General features: G+C 38.5%; 1 protein-coding gene and 1 non-coding gene across 2 annotated transcripts in view; both read right to left on the reverse strand.

Moving 5' to 3' along the window:
- LOC150092519 (putative fatty acyl-CoA reductase CG5065) overlaps positions 1-18201 on the reverse strand; it is a 421409-nt gene that overhangs the window by 68342 nt on the left and 334866 nt on the right. The gene's annotated exons all lie outside the window — the stretch shown is intronic.
- On the reverse strand, positions 14943-15014 carry TRNAP-CGG (transfer RNA proline (anticodon CGG)). Its single transcript has one exon. It is a non-coding gene; the product is annotated as a tRNA-Pro (tRNA).

The raw sequence follows: 18201 nt of genomic DNA on the forward strand, positions 1-18201 counted from the left end.
AGAGCTTTCTCCACCTTTGCAATGAGTTGCCCTTGTGTTGCACTGCCTTACCCCAGTCCTGAAGATACTTTCAAGTGCAAACTTTGTTTGCTCACACTTGGATAAAGGATTAAACTAAACTTATTATAGCCTAACCAAGTGAATAAACTCTCAACATCTTTCTCCGAATCCGGAGTAATTTAATAATAAGGTTGCACACCCTTTGGCAACTCCTATAAGTTAGGATGACCTCTCATTGCTTCTGTCTTTGTATCTCCAATACTGGGCCTGGCTCCCACTGACGAGACCTCAATAAAGGTCGAAACTGGTATGGGTAGTGGCCCTTGCCTTAATGCATAGTGCATTGCCCTTGCCTTGCCTTAACACATATCTGCAAAAAGATGTGCTTGGCATTATGGGAGATACTGAGACAAGGAGTGATGAGAGCTCAGTCCGCCTTTGCAACGAGTTGCCTGGTGTTGCACTACCTTACCCCAGTCCTGAAGATACTTTCAGGCGCAAACTTTGTTTGCTCAAACTTGGATAAAGGATTAAACTAAACTTATTATACCTATTTTAGCCACCTATTCTAGTAATAAGCTACATTCCCACTCTTCCTCACCAATCCTTGCTTTGATTTGTTGTTTTGATTTGACCTTTCATTTTGATTCTTGCTATATACAATATTATTATTATTACATCACACCTCCAGGGAGTCCAAAGGCTCTTTGAGGGAGAGCATCTACTCTACAACTCCCTGTCTCACTGCTCCACCAACCTTCATCATCTAACACCAATGCCATCTATCGCCAACTATCACCACTACTTTCACAGACAATCACAAACATCCATGCCCACGGTGGGATTCGAACCCGCAGCCTTTTGGCTGGAGAGCGGATACGCTAGCCACTCATCCAACCAGGCTGGCATTATGTATGCTTAGATATTACGCATGCTATTTAACCTTTATAGATCATTTCTCCTATGTACCAACTACTGCAGTTTATAGTTCTGTAATCTTTTTACTAATGATTTCTGATAAAAATTAGAAGTTATTAAGATATTCCTTTCCATGTAATCCAAGAACAGAACTCATCATGGGAAGTCTACACCAAACATTATTTGCACAATACTTATCATACCTCTCCTTAAACTGTTTCACTGACAGTGCATTCTCTAGCTATCCATTTCATTCATTCATTTACAAGCAAAAAATCTGATCCTCAACGAAAAATTTTGACTATTTTATAAAACTTCTTTAACAACTTATGTGCTTGTAACCTATCCTCTTCACTATGTTCTCATCCAAGCAAACAGATATGATCACAACCATCAAATCTGTTCTGAAAAAATTTCCTTGGTATTATTCCTGTAAAAACCTTCCAGTAATTTGAATGTCTCAATCACATCACCCCTTTCCACCTATCAAACAATTTCTGTATAGAACATATCATAACCTATCCTCATAAGGTGCATTTCCATAGGCCTACTGCCATCTGATACATGCCTGTGGTCCTCTCCACCTCTCCATCCCCAAGAAGTACAAGTGACCAGATTTGTGCACAGTAGTCAAGATGGGGTCTTATCAACACCTTATAAAGAGGTATAATAACATGCTTATCTCTGCTATTAGGGTGTTCTTTAGTAACAAAGTATGATATTGGGAGAATGAGGAGTAGAGCAGATGTAGCTTTACAAAAGAACTTGAATAGGCTGAGTGGGTCAGCATATGAATCGGGATTATCAAGTCATCGTTGCAAAGTATAATGCTTTAAAATTCAGGAAGAAAAGATATGATGTAGAATATAAACCTAGAGGATTTTTAGAGATGAGGGATCTGGAGGTAATGGTGGATAAGGACCTAAAACGTAAAGAAGCACATTGCTAAACTTGGCAGGTTTCGTGGTTTTCTTTATCTGAGGGAATAAAAAAAAAAGTCAGAGAGATCAGGCAAGTCACTTTTTTTCTTTTCTTTTTTTATCTGCTGTAAGCAAATGATGCACAAATTTAATGTGCACACACACACACACACACACACGTTTCATTTGCAAAGCTTCTGTTAAAATTTGCTGGTGCAAACTCCATGACAAATTCGTCTCTTCAGAAACTTGCTCAATCGAAGGTCAGCCAGATCGTGATTGGTCTTCAACTGACATGTTCCCATTTCTGAAACAGAAAAACCACTTGTAGACCTGTTTTACCTAAATACATAACATTAGTTTCAGCTGCAGTTTTACTCCCCCCCCAAAAAAAAAAAAATTCATGCACACTCTCTGTTCCTTGTGGTCAGCTATCACAAAATCACAAACTTGCTTGTAAGCATCCCCAAAATAACTGGAATCTGAACTTGGTGTGTGTACATTTCTAGTTACCGATGATACCTCTAGGCATTGTGGGTGTGCAGTTTTTCCATGCCAGTCTGGCAAGTGAACCTGTGTGAATTGGTTCGTTGTTCTGGCTGCTTTTTTGTTAGTGCTTTCAAGCAAGTTTGTGATAGCTGACTAGTTTTGTGTCTTGTCATAATACTCACCACTCCATTACCTCACTTTTGATATATCCAGCACTTTTGGTATTCTCTTTCAGAACAACTTTGACATACTCTTTTCCCATTCTTGCCTTCCGCCCATAAACATTCTCTAATTAATAGATCTCTTATACATGCATATAAGAATTTTGAAATGTTGGTGATGAGTAATGTTCAAGTAAGATTGTTAAAAAAATGTTTCTGAGTCATTTTTAATTACTTTTTTTAGAACTGAAAATTGCAAACTACCATGTGCACATTAAAAGATGCTATTCTGTATTGTTGCAAATATTTTATCAACGGACTGTTTTCATGCTTGTTAATATATTCACAAACACTGGGGAGATTTTCTAAAGCACAGAACAAAGAGAGCGACAAGCGATTGGACTGTTCCAGGAAGTTATGCATGGTAGTGAGAAGTAGGTTTTTGCATGGAGAAGTAGGTTTTGGGTGTATTTACAATGAATACATTGAACAAGCAGGTGATGAGTATACACACACACAGTAAAAGATTTTGAGACTTTGCAGTATCTTTGGAGCCTGCTTCCCCATGATAAGTTTCTTGACTGTGTTGGTCCATGTATATTCTTCAGAAATATAATTTTAACAATGGGAATGTTATGAAATATGTGTAGAGCCCTTATGTTCTCAACCCAAATCAGATCAGAATTTAAATATCAAAGTTTGGCACCAACAACAGAACAGGGATTATGTCCTGAAGTGTGAAGTTTAAGAGAAAAATTAAACTAATTGGTGCTAAGTATTATAAGTTTGGTGAAATATATGGTTTTTAATGTAAATAGAAAAACTTTTTAAAATCAAATGTGATATTTAAACTAATTTTTAATGGCACTTGTGGCATAATAAAGTTGATGATGACCAGTTAGTTTCTGGATGAAATATTTGCAATAATAAAAATTATTTATTCTCATGGATATAACAATAAATAATAATAAACTAATGTGATATTTATTTGAATGCTCAAGAAAACACAATTAATCAACCAAACATTCCACTGGTTGCTAGCACCAGTCTTGAAGAGACTGAATAGTCTCTTCAAATGATGTGAGAAAGTTCAGCAGTGAGAGCAATGTCATCGGAACAGATTGCTCAAGCTCTAGTGTTTTTAAGATACCATATTGTTGAGAAGGGTGATGGTGTGATTGTTTGTGTAAGTATCTCCCTGTATGTGTGGGTTTTCTATAAACAAGGTACACCTTTGCATCCTATTGTAGATAGTATAAACAGTCCTACATATAAACTAGCTAAACATTTAGCCAAATTACTAACCACTTATACAAACAATTATTCCTCTTTTGTTAAAAATTCTACCCACCTCAAAAGTATTTTAGAAAATCACACCTTAAATAGTTCAGACCTAATGGTGAGTTTTGATATCACCTCATTATTCACTAATGTACCACTGATTGAAACACTTAACTTACTAAATTCACAATTTCCTCCCAGATATATTTCAGCTATTTAAATTCACAGTACAGGCAGGTTATTTTGCATGGAAAGGGAAAATATACAAACAATTAGATAGGACAGCTATGGGTTCCCCCTTTTCTCTCCCCCCCAGCCAACTTCTACATAGAACATCTGGAAAAATTTGCCATCAACACGGCCACTCTCAAACCTATTCTCTGGCTACGCTATGTTGATGATGTGTTTGCTATTTGGCCACGTGGCCCAGACACATTGAATACATTTTTAGTGCATCTAAATAGCCAGCACCCTAAAATCCACTTTACAATGGAACTAGAAGCCAACGACTGCCTGCCCTTCCTGGACACACTGATCATATGTCTTCCAGAAGGTTCCTTATCATTTTCAGTTTATAGAAAACCCACACATTCAGGGAGATACTTACACAAACGATCACACCATCACCCTTCTCAACAATATGGTATCTTAAAAACACTAACCCATAGAGCTAGAGCAATCTGTTCCAATGACATTGCTCTCACTGTTGAACTTTCTCGCCTACGTCATACCTTCTTAACCAATGGTTATAATCCCCATAAGATAACATACTAAATGCTACCCAGAAATCCCCTCTATTTACCACAAAAGACTACAACAAAACTATCACCATCCCATACATTAAAGGCACATCTGAAAAGATATCTAAGGTGCTTAACAAACATCAACTACACACAGTATTCAAATCTTATGTAAAATTAGCAACTCTCATCCGTTCACCTATGGACAAATGCACTCCTTTATCACATCCAGGAGTCTATGAAGTGCCCTGTTCTTGCCATCAAGCCTACTACAGACAGACAGGAAGAACTGTGGACATCTGCCTCAGTGAACACAAAAAATATATCCGACACTTTCACTATGGCAGACCATGCTTTGGATACCCCTGCACACAGGATCAATTGGAAAGAAACAAAAGTAATGCACAGAAGCTTCTACAAGTCAGAGAGATTGTTCCTGGAATCAACAGAAGCCTTAAAGCATACTCCAAACCTTAACAAGTATGGTTGTATAAATCTACCAAAGATTTGGGAGACAGTCATCCTAAGACCAAATTAATATTTATTACTTTTATTTTATTTTATTTTTTAAAACTTTCTAAGACTATTATTTGGACTACTATTTCAAAACTTTGAATTTTTTTTTTATTTTTTATTTATTTATTTTTATTTTTATTTTTTTTTTTACCTAGATGGCACCATATTAGGACTTTAGTCTTGTTGCATGCTGCAATTACTTATACTAGCCCCCACTGTTACACCAGATTGTGATTGTCTTGCTTTTGTAACAAACTTTGTGTTGTGTACTCTGAAGATGCTGGATATAATACCAGCGAAATATTACCTTCTAAGTTAATAAATAGTTATTTTCTTATCCATCTGTGTTCATATCATACAGTGAAATCTATTACAACAAATTAGCACAGCAAAATTTTTCCTCAAGAGATTTTACATGATCTAATCCCACAGCTGTATTCAAATTGAGATTCTGCAGTATCCTAAGAACCTCCAATTCATCTATCTCTGTTCCCACATTAGTCTGTCACATTGGTTAAAGCTGTAACTTCACTAAGATGATATCCCCTTGCAAAGTGCAAGGTCAACTCAGTAACTCAACTATTTTATTTGCTTTTGTCTCCTTGTGACCATCACTTCTTAAATTTAATCTTCCATAATCATTCTACCTCTTTCCACATAATGAAAGAACTGTGGGATTTCCTTTGGCCTCCTTGGCTAGATTCTTCTCATCATCTGATTTTACCTTCCTTGCCATGCTGGTCACCTTTCTTGCCTCTGCCTTGTACAGATTGTGAGTTTGCCGGTCCCCTTTCTCTTTATATATATCTTTATAGCAGCCAGTGTCACAAGAGAAGCAATGGTGTTCAAAGAAGGCTCTCATTTCAGATAAGATAAGTCTTTTGAAATAATTAATCATAAATAAGTGTGTGTTTATGAGTATGAGTTGCTGTAAAAGTTGTGCGCTTGAAGTATTAGTGTGTTGGTTTTTTGTTTAAGTTTGTTTATGGATTTGTTAAAATTAGAGCTTAGTATAATAACAGGCGAAGAAAAGATAGCAGCAACTTTGTCCATGCAGAAATTTCATTTTGATTTCAGTCGTTTCATGAAATGTAAGGTGTGCTATATGTATTCGTTTGATTATATAGATAAATTATGGATATTTAAAGCAGATGGAAGCAGGGTATGTGCAAAGTGAGAGCTGAATAAGGACTTGAGTGCTAATATGTTGATAACTGAAAGCTCTAGTAGTAAGAATGCGACGAAGAGGATGAGTGTTCATCTGATAGAAAAGGACAGTGTAAAATATCAGCAAAAAATTGTAAAAAAATGGTTAAAACGAGAATGAGTAGTCTGAGAAACTTAACAATTGATGATATAAAAGATGAAAGTGATATAAATGTAGTGGAACTTAATGAAAGAGAGGAATTGGTGGCGCAGATAGCATCAGCCTGGCCAAAAATTATTGCAATCACTGAGACGTGGTTGACAGAAGGGGATATAAAAACAGAAATAGAAGTCGCTGGGTATAGCATTTTTCGTCAGGATAGGAGGGGAAAGCGTGGTGGTGGTGGGGTGCTGCTTATGATAAGTGATGACCTATGTCCTCTAAGAGTGGAGAATTTGGAAGGAAGTGAGACAAATGATTTTGAGAGCGTATGGTGTGAGGTAGAGGTAGGCAAGACAGGATATTTAGTGGGGTGTTGCTACAGACCCAGGAGCACAGAGGATGGGGACCAGGAGATGTTTAGACAGCTAAGTTTGGCAAGTGCAAGAAGAATGATTGTTATGGGAGATTTTAACTTCAGTAGTATAAATTGGAGAGAGGAAGATGCATGTAACAATAGGGGAATGGAATTTCTAGAATTCTTGAGGGACAAATGTCTTAGGTAACATGTAACAGAGGGAACAAGAGGTTCAAAAATTTTGGATTTGGTTATAGCATCAGAAGAGTTGATAATAACTGAGTTGACGTCTCTCCCACCAGTTGGAAAGAGTGACCATATGGTGTTGACTTGGAAAATGAATAGACATGCAGGAGTATCAAAGAGACGGGAACTTATGTGGAATTATAAGGCAGGTGATTATAATAGTCTTAGACGTCAACTTCGGGAAGTTTCATGGAGGGAGGAATTGGAAGGCCGGGATATCACCAGTGCGTGGGAAACTGTGAAAGAATATTTGTTATCAGCAATGGTAAGTTGTATACCACGAGTGAAGAAGAGGGCGCAATTTGGAGTAAAGTCGATGACAAACAATATTAAACAGGAATTGCATGCGAAAAAGAGGCTATGGAAGAGATATAAGGAGACAGGTGAAGAGATGCATGAGGAATATAAGACACAGGCCAGAAGAGTGACTCGTGTGGTAAGGAAAGCGAAACTGGAATATGAGAGGAGATTGGCCCTAAGATCCAAAGAAAATCCTAGGGAATTTTTTAGCTTTGTGGCCAGTAGGAGGAGAAATGACTGTGGAAGAATGATATTGTGGGATAAAAATGGGAATAGAGTGACTGATGCAGAGGACATAGTGGAATTGTTCAATGAACACTTTATTGGAGTATTTCATCCTAGAGGAGTCAGTTTTAATGCTAGAGGGATAGGACTGGTACGAGGTCCGGAGGTACAGGAGGAGAGTGTGTTTCAGATACTGAGTACTCTGGATGTCAGTAAAGCTGTGGGACTGGATGGTATTTCGCCACGAGTTTTGAGAGAATGTGCTAGGGAATTGACAATACCTTTAACGTGGCTTTTCAATGAAAGTCTGGCTTTGGCAAAGGTGCCCAGGGAATGGAAAGGAAGGTAAGATAGTGCCATTATATAAGGGTGGTAACAGACTGGAAGTGTCTAATTATAGGCCAGTCTGTGTGACATCAGTAGTTGTTAAGATCTTGGAGAAAGTAGTGAGGGACCGTGTACAGCATTGGGCAGATGAGGGCAATGTTATCTGTGAGAATCAACATGGATTTGTGAAAGGACGCTCTTGTTTTAGCAATATGCTAGTCTTTTATAATAAAGTTACAAGAGCATTAGATGATGGAAAGGCATATACTGCAATTTTCTTAGACTTGGCAAAGGCATTTGACAGGGTGCCACATGATAAGCTGATATTTAAGTTGCAGCACATGGGTCTGGATGTCAGATTGGTCAACTGGATTCAGGATTGGCTGTCTGATAGGTATCAGAGAGTTGTGTATGGTGGAGCAGTTTCCAGGATGCAGAGGGTTACAAGTGGGGTCCCACAGGGCTCAGTACTAGGACCTATATCGTTTAACCTTTATATCAGTGACATAGCCAGTGGATTGCAGGGGGATATTCAGTTGTTTGCGGATGATGCGAAGCTGGGAAGGATTATTAGTAATAGTGCAGATGTGGTAGCCCTGCAAGAGGATTTAAATAAGCTAGATAGATGGGCAAATGAATGGGGATATCGGTTTAATGCAGCAAAATGTAAGGTCTTGAGGTTTGGGAAACATCGATGGGATGCTGCATACTCTATGGGAGGAGTTATACTGGAGGAAGTAGGGGAGACAAGAGATCTGGGGTTGATGATTGATAGAAATCTGAAGTTTAGGGGACATATTGCAAAGGTGGTGAAGGTAACACAGAGGATTGCTGCTATTATGAGAAGGACACTGACCTGCAGAGATAAGAGGGTTATCATTCCGTTGTATAAGTCTCTGATCAGACCACACTTGGACTATTGTTCTCAGATTTGGTCCTAAGGATTTGAAGGGGACAAATTAACTGTGGAAAGGATACAAAGACGGATGACAAAGATGGTTTCAGGACTGTACAAGGATAGTTATGAGGATCGGCTGAGAGAATGTGGACTGCAGAGTTTGGTGGATAGAAGGAGAGGTGATATGATTGAGACTTTTAAACAGTTGAGAGGCAGTTACAAGGTGGACATTGGGGAGTTCTTTTGCTTGGTGGAAAAGTGGGAAGGAGTGATGACAAGAGGCCATCCCTGGAAGTTACGAAAGGAAACTGTGAGCAAGCGGGTAAGGAGTGGTTTCTTTGTGTGGAGGGTGGTTGAGCCGTGGAATGCATTGGCTGATGGAGTGGTGGGAGCGAGAACGGTCAGTGAGTTTAAAGAGTGGTATGATAAACTTTGTGTTGCTCAGGTGGGGGACCTCCCCTCGATGAGTCTCGACAGACTTTATGTCTTAGGAAGGACCTCCCTCGATGAGTCTTTTGACTCCTTGGAGGCCTGAATAATAATAATAATAAAATAATAATAATAATAATAACTTAAAAAACAAAGTGCTGTTAGGGGTAAGGTGGCAAGCCACGATGACTGCAAACAAGTGTGGATAACTGGCAACAAAATTGAGAAAGTGAATGAGAGTGAAAATATGATGCAAGATTTGAAAGTTGAATTGGTTAAGATGAGGCAAGAGATGAAATGTATGTAGAATGAAATTAAGAGAATTCGAGATATGCATGGAAGATTGAAAATGTATAATATTGGTATAAAAGAGGTAACAAAGCACCTGTGAATGGCACTGTATAGTGATTCAATTATTAAAGGTGTGCTGGATGAGAGGATGCAAAAGATTTGTTTTTCTAGAGGTAGAATGAGTAGAGTAATTGAGGCACTGGATATGAGAAGTAAATGATCAAAAGAGTTGGTAGTTGTAATAGGGACAAATGACTTGATTAGAAACAAAGAATATGTCTGGATATCCGGAGGTTGTAGAGACAGATAAAAGATAATAGGGTAATAGGAAAGGTAGTAAGTATGTTGCTCAGGTATGACAGTGGTGATATTATTATTATTATTATTATTATTATTATTATTAAACAAGACCTCATGGAGTCAAAGACTCATCTAGGAGGTCCTTTTATCTCACACACATCTCATCATACCGGGTCTTAAACACATTCAAACTCCCTGCAGACACCACACTCTCAGGCGGCAAGGCATTCCAATCATTCACAACTCTGCACGAAAAAAACCTGCCTCTCACTCCCCTACTCACACCCTCTTTATACAGTTTCCAGGGATGACCTCTGGTTCTCCCCTGATCTCCCACTATTCTCTGTAGAACTTCTCCACCATTGATCCTATAACAACCCCTTACCAACTTATGAGGTGGAGAGCAAGGATTATGAATGATATGTTAGCAGAAATATGTAAGAAGAAAGCAGTGCAGTTTGTTAATATGTGGAATGAGTTTGAAGCAAGAAGTGAACTGTAGTAGACTGATGAACTAAATTTGAATGGTTTTAGTGTGAGTCACTTGGAGAGACTGCTGCTGCTGGAAGATAGAGAAGTGATTGCAGAAAATTAATCTGATCAAGTCGGAAGCGATGTGGAAGAACGTGAGACAGGAGAGATTGAAGAGATGGTTATGAATGAAGAAGTGAATGGTATGAGTACAGAGAATGAGAGAACAGGTGTGAAAGACAGGCAGAGAAACAGGGAGGCTCAGGGAACACAGGGGAAACACAGCGTGAGAAAGGTAGATGCTCAAAGCGGGTATGAATGCATGTGTAGACAGGAAAGGAAGGGATGATCTGGAATCAAGAGGAAACAGTTGGATTTGAAGAGGGTTCTAAAATGAATAAGAGGAAATGGCTTGATTTGAGCACAGAGAAGTCACATCAAATAAGTGGCATCAGTGGAGCTAGCGATAGATCCAGGAATGAGCTGCTATGTTTTTATACAAATACTAGAAGTGTAAGAAACAAGGCAAATGAAGTGGTTGCAGTAATTGAGCTTTTCCTAAAAAATTGTTGGAATAAGTGAGACATTGCTGGATGAGGATGACATCCTGAGAGGAATAAAGATGGAAGGGTATGATGTGTTTTGTGAGGATAGAAAGGGTAAAAAGGGAGAGTGAGTGCTGTTGATGATAGAGAAAGAGTTATGTCCATACAAAGTAGAGAGGGAAATAGTAGCAGTGGTTTTGAAGCAGTATGGTGTGAGATGTGGATGGTAGTGACTATGAAATGTATAATCAAATTAGCCAAGCAAATAAGAAAAGGTGATCATTATGAACAATTTTAATTATGGCAATATAGACTGGGATGATGAGATAGCAACTCAAAGTAAAGAAAATCAGTTTCTTAAGTTTTTGAGGGACAACTATTTCAGACAGTATGTGGATCTACAAGGCTGGTCAATCTCACACCAGATTGTTTCAAATGAACAGCCACCCTCCCACCTGTCTCCTATATTCGCTGCTGTCATCAGCAGGGTCTTATCATAAAAAAAAAAAAATGATCAAATTCACCTTTAAACTTGATGCTCCTTTTCATATTTAGATCCAAGTAGAGCACATTATCAAAGCTGTCTGGGTAATGAGAAAATTTCATTTGCATTCTGATCTAACATCAAGTGCTTTATAATCAGGATCATTTTACCTTGCTTAATTTGTCCAATTCTTCTATAGTGAGTGTGTTAGTGTGAAACTCAAGTTCCTGAATGCCTGTTGTCTCTATGTCATGATTATTGCAATCTTAGTTACCACGTTGTTCTTAATAAAGATTCTTCTTTCATTCAGCACTTCAGGACACAATTTCATTTAACGTGTATTTTAATGGTAGATTTATTTATAGAGAGCAGTCAATCAGCAATTGGTCCTCTTTTGTTAATCTTAACTCTTTTTCATTTCACTTAATAGATCAGTAAAGGTTCTAATGTATAATAAAGTAAATGCAGCAATCATAGCTTGGCTGCAATCATCATGGCTTTACTTACATATGGCTTTATTTGATATGTGAATTTGTTGGCAAGAGTAAAATTGTAACATTTGGAGGATTAAATATTCCATTAAGTTACTTAAATATAAAGAGCCAATCGGCTTCATTTCGGTGATAAAAACATTATTTAAATTAAGGGGATATTAAATCCCACATTGTTTTAAAACCGAATAAGAAACTCAAAGATTGGAATCAGAGCGTTCCATGCTGAATATAGTATAATAAACTATAAAAGTATCGGCGACTACTAGCGTAAGCAAATACACGTAGTACAAACTCGGGCAGCTCGTAGCAAAGTTCTGATCGCTATTTTTGATATTTTCCATAATGTAAAAACACATTTCCTAGGAAATGTATGCTGTTATTATGTTATACGCTTTACATTATGGTGGGAGGTCACTACCCAGACCAGTTTCAGCCTTATGAATAAGTAAAGCCGGCTCTAAAAATTCAGACAATCCCTAGGCCATTCAATTGTGGGCAAAAGACCGTCCATTTCAGCGTTGGCTCCACTCAGTGATGGCCTTCCACCTACCACCACCACTACCACCACCAAGCAGAACTGCTCATTTTCCGAAGAAAAGCATTCACAGACAAAGCCCCTCACTGAGCCGTGCCAGAAAACACTTTCCCCAGAGACTCAAATTGCTCCCTTTAAGGCAAAAACCTTAAGAGAGCGAACTCATATTAGCAATCTCACCGGTTTCAGCCTTTATTGAAGCTTCATCACTGAGTAGCTAGACCAAATTAATACCAAAGGGTATAGCAAAAAGAACTTATATACTCTGCTATACGAGTTGTCAAAAAGCTGCATCCATTAAGTTACTTAAATATAAAGAGCCAATCGGCTTCATTTTGGCGATATACACATTATTTAAATTAAGGGGATATTAAATCTCACATTGTTTTAAAACCGAATAAGAAACTCAAAGATTGGAATCAGAGAGTTTCATGCTGAATACAGTATAATAAACTATAAAAGTATTGGTGACAACGAAGAGCTCACAACTAAGTCAGGCAATGAATTCCACTCATTCACCACCCTCCATGCAAAAAACCTTGTTCTCACACTCTTGTTAACCACACTCTTCTTTAATTCCCAGGGATGACCTCTTGTTCTTCCATCACTATCACACAGCTGAAACATTTCCCCTGCATCAATCCTATAAAAATCTTTCAGTAATTTAAATGTTTCTATCATATCCATTCTTTTCCATCTATCAACCAACCTCTGCATTACACAAGCTCTCAATCTATCAATGTAGGGAGCATTTTTTACATCACTCACCATCTTAGTCACTCTCCTCTGAACCCTTTCCACAACCTCCTCATCTCCAAGGAATCCAGGTGACCAGACCTGAGCACAGTAATCCAAATGTGGAAGTATCAATGCTTTATAAATAAAGGGGAATAATAACCTCGATATCTCTGGATGTTAGTGTGTTCCTAAATAACCAAGTAATCTTGTGTGCAATCTTGGACACCTTAGCAATGTGTCCTCTGAACTTCATCTCCTATCTACCAACACCCCAAGTCCCTAGCGTTATCAATCTCTTGGAGTACCGTTCCATCGATGATACATAGCTGGTAATCTTTTAATCCCAAAATGCATGACTTTACACTTTTCCACATTGAACTAACATCCATTACCTTTTGCTCATTCTACCAGCTTATTTAAATCATCCTGCAAACATTGAAAATCAGCTTGATTTTTTATTGCACTACCCAACTTTGCATCATCAGCAAACAACTGAATATCTCCCTTTACGCCATTTCCTAAATTATTTATATACAAATTAAACAACAATGGCCCAAGCACAGAGCCCTGAGGCACACCACTGGTCACCTGCCTCATCCTGGACTCAGCTCCTCCATACACCACCTTCTGGTATCTCTCCCTGAGCCATTCTCCTATCCATATCACCAATTTAGTATCCATTCCCATCTGCTCCAATTTGCGTAACAGTGTTCCATGGGGTATCCTGTCAAAAGCCTTAGCAAAATCCAGAAGTACTACTGTGTAGCCAGTTCCTTTGTCCAACTCAGATGTCATTCTATTATGAAAAGTTAATAAATTGCTAAGGCAGGATCTACCTTTAACAAAACCATGTTGGCCTCTATAGAGTATCATATTCTGATCCACCCATTCTTGAATTTTGTCTTTAACCAACTTTTTCAATACTTTTACCACTACTCTTGAGATGGTGATTGGTCTGTAATTAACCACCACAGTTTTAGAGCCACCCTTATGCAAAGGAACCACTTTGCCTAACTTCCACTCCCTAGGGACCATACCAGAGTTCAAACTTAAGCTAAATATCCAAGTAAGAGCGGTTGACAATTCCTTTGCACATTCACACAATAACCGAGCTGATATTCCATCTAAACCTACAGCAGTGTTTGCATTTAAATTTTGCAATATATTAAATACCTCTGATTTCTTAGCTTCAATTCTCACATTAGTTATTGCTACAGGTAAAGAGATATCCTCACTTGCATGACAGACTTTTGAAAAGTGATCACTCAGTAACTCAACTATTACATCTAATTTTGTCACCTCAATACCATCAGCACCCACTAAAGTTATCCTTCCGAAGTCTTTCTTCCTTTTACTTGCCATGCAGTGGAAGAACTTTTTGGGATTACCCTTTATCGATTGGCTAAGGTCTTCTCATAATCTGATTTATTATTATTATTATTATTATTATTACCCCAAGACTTCATGGAGTCAAAAACTCATCTGGAAGGTCCTTTTATCACATACACACACACATCTCATCATACCGTGTCTTAAACACAGTCAAACAAATTGCAGACACCACACTCTCAGGCAAGGCATTCCAATCATTCACTACTCTGCATAAAAAAACCTGCCTCTCACTCCCCTACTCAAACCCTCTTTATACAGTTTCCAGGGATGACCGCTGGTTCTCTCCTGATCTCCCACTATTCTCCGTAGAACTTCTCCATTGATCCTATAACAACCCCTTACCAACTTGTAGGTCTCTATCATATCTCCCCTCTTCCTCCTGTCCACCAGACTCTGCAAATTACATCTTCTCAATCTTTCCTCATACTCGACATTCCAGAGGTCAGAAACTACCTTAATCAGTTGCCTTTGGACCCTTTCTAACATATCTTCATCCTTCTGAAAACCCGGTGAATAAATCTGGGCACATTAGTCATGTGTGGCCTAATCAAAGCCTTATACAACGGAAAAAATTAACTAGGCTCAGCCGGGATTTGAACCCGGGACCTCTCGCACCCGAAGCAAGAATCATACCCCTAGACCACTGAGCCAAGATTTAGCTTTTCTTACTATGATAATAACCTTCCTAACTTGAGCCTTGTATGCTCATGGATGTACTGATCGCATTTCTCCTTGTACATTCTCCATAACATATTCTTTTTTTTGCAGATGAAGCTTGATACTACTGCTCATCCATCTAACGCCTACCTTGTTTGTCTTCCTAATAATGGGGACACAATCTGATATTGCTTTCCTCAGATACCCGCTGATTTTATCCCATGCACTGCTAACACCTTTCTCCTGCAATATGTTCTGCCATAGGATGGCTGCAAGCTCATTCCGAAGCTTGTTATAAATGCCTAACCTGTAGGTCCGTATATACCCCTTCTTAACAGAAAAATCCACAGAATTTGCAACCTCCTAAGTCATTACAACATGATCGCTTTCACCAATTGAGGGTAATGAGGACATCTTACTTATGCATATATCCTCTGAACCAATAACCAGGTCGAACACTCTCACACCACGTGGCCCTTCAGTTATGTGCTGTTTCAAGTAATTATCTCGTAGAAGATGTATGAATTCCATTTCCTTTTTGCTACGTGATATTTCCTCCTTCCAATTGATATCACTATAATTAAAATTCCCCATAATAATCACTAAACCTGCACTCATTGAACTAATTTGCTGATGCATGAATTCAATATTTCCCCCTGTATCCCCCCATACTCCCTGGCCTATAGCAGCATCCAACTGTATGTTTGGTTGCGTTGGTCACTATTTCACACTAGACCGCCTCAAATGAACTTTCATTCACGTCTATCATCTTGATATACTACTTTCTTTGGCTGCAACACATCAGCTATCATCAACAGAACTTCTCCCCCTGTTCTATCTTCTCTATCCTCCCTGAAAATAATGTAGACTTCACATTCAATTCCAGTGACCACATCTTCTGCTGACAGCCAAGTTTCACTAATGCCTACAACTTTTGGTGAGATTGCACTGACTGATGCCAAAAATTCTTCTCTCTTATTTCAAATGCTTCTTGCATTGGTATACAAAAATTGCAGATTCCCACTGTTCTTGTACCGGCTTTACTTTAGAACTGATATACAAGTCACTAATTTCAGTAGTCCCATAACGTTTTTTATCCCCTCTCTTCTGCAATTTATTCTGCGAATAAGGATCAATAAATATACAATCACTGCTAAAGTTTCTCTCTCTCTTACACTTAACCTTTTCAATATTAGTTTCCCTGCCCAATTACTTCAACTTGTTCAGAAAACAGTAACTTCTTCAATCGCTTATGTCCTTGCATGTTCAGATGCAGTCCATCTCCAGCATACAACTGTCTTTTTCCTTCAAACACACTCCAGACATCAACAAATTCCAGACCTCTTTTTTTGTACATTCTTGCAATCATATCATTCATTATTATCACTCATCTACTTAACTCGTAATTGTCAAAGCGAGGCAGCACACACACACTATCCTCCCATTGACACTTTTCCTCTTCACATTATCTAACAATGTTCTTAAATCTTTTGCTACCCAATTTATACCACCACTTAGGTTATTTGTACCCACCATAACTATCATCTTGTCTGCATCATGCCCTCTCTTTATTGCTAAAGCCACTCTTTCTATTGTCCCACCAGCCAAGCACTCCACAGGCATACCACTCTCCATACCCTTAATCATAGAATCAACATATATCTTACCACTCTTAACTTCATTCAAGTCCACATAAGCGTCACTCATGGACTCATTTTCTAAGCTATTCAGCATGACTCTCCCAGTTTCATTACTCAACGCTCTTTTACTTACCCCACCATTCTCACAACATCTTGTTTCTTCTAGACTTCTTGTGATTTTATTTTGCTGACTCCCAATCACTCCCATACTATTTATTACTGCATCATTCACCAAAGACTCACCCATACATCATCCTGTTCTAGTTACTTCAGCTAAAGTAATCTCTATAGTCTTAATTTCTCTTTCAGTCTTAATTCCTAATTCAGTTTCAACTTTCAGTATCCCCTTACTGAGCACTTCCAATTCCTCATGCAGAAGTTGAAGGTCATTTTTCATTTTCATGAACTCCTGCCGAAGATCTTCCACTACAGTCCCGATGTCAGTTTCCATTCCTAAACGCTCCAGCCTATCCCAACACTTCTCACATAAGTAGACATTTTCATTCTTCTCATTTAGCCAGATTGACCACAGATCCTTCACATTCTTCAGCACATACATGTGGCAGTTTCCGCAATGCATCCACTGCAAAAAATCTATCGCTGAGCTAGCCTTTCATGTAGAAGTCCTGCACGCTGCTGATGTACGTTTCTTGTTGGACGCTATCTTTACACGTTGAAGTAGTGAAACAAACTGCAGTGAAAACACAATATATACAACACAGTTCCAAACAGTAATACCACTGAAGGACACTAGTATCTAACCGATGCACAACTGCAGCACAATTTGAGACAAAAAAGCCACACTATATTTAAATTTAAAAACACGTTTTCTAGCCTAACTAAACACGACTGCCACATTCACCAAGGACACTAGCGCCCTAAAATTAATGGAAATGAAGAGTTTGTATATTATTGTTATGTGACACCTCTAGGGAGTCCAAAGACTCATCGATGGAGGGCACCTACTCTACCAAAACTAGAGTGGCTGGGGTTCAATATTAGATTAGTGCATTGGATCAGAGACTGGGCATCTGATAGGTATCAGCAAATTTTGTGTGTGGGAGCAATATCCCAAAAAGGAAAGTCACTAGTGGTGTGCCTTAGGGATCTGTTTTAGGGCCATTGCTGTTTAATTTGTATGTTAATGATATTGGCAAAAATTTGGATGGGGATATTCAGTTGTTTGCAGAAGATGCAAAGTTGGGATGAACTATGAAGAGTAGAGATGTTGTAGCTTTACAAGAAGACTTGAATAAATTGAGTGAATGGGGGTGCGAGTTCAATGTTGCAAAATCAAAGATTTTAAAATTTGGGAAACAAAGATGGGATGTAGAATTTACACTTGGTGGGAATATATTGTTGGAGGTGGAGGAAATAAGGCATCTTGGGGTGATAGTGCATAAGGACCTGAAATTTAGGGAACACATTGTCAAAATTGTGAGGACAACACAAAGAATTCTGGGAATGATGCAGAGGACACTGACTTATAGAAGAATTAGATTCTTGTTCCATTGTATAAGGCTTTAATTAGGTCACATAT

This window comes from Typopeltis vanoorti, chromosome 25 (assembly GCF_054136105.1).
Source record: "Typopeltis vanoorti isolate ZY-2024b chromosome 25, IOZ_Tvanoo_1.0, whole genome shotgun sequence".
NCBI lineage: Eukaryota > Metazoa > Arthropoda > Arachnida > Uropygi > Thelyphonidae > Typopeltis > Typopeltis vanoorti.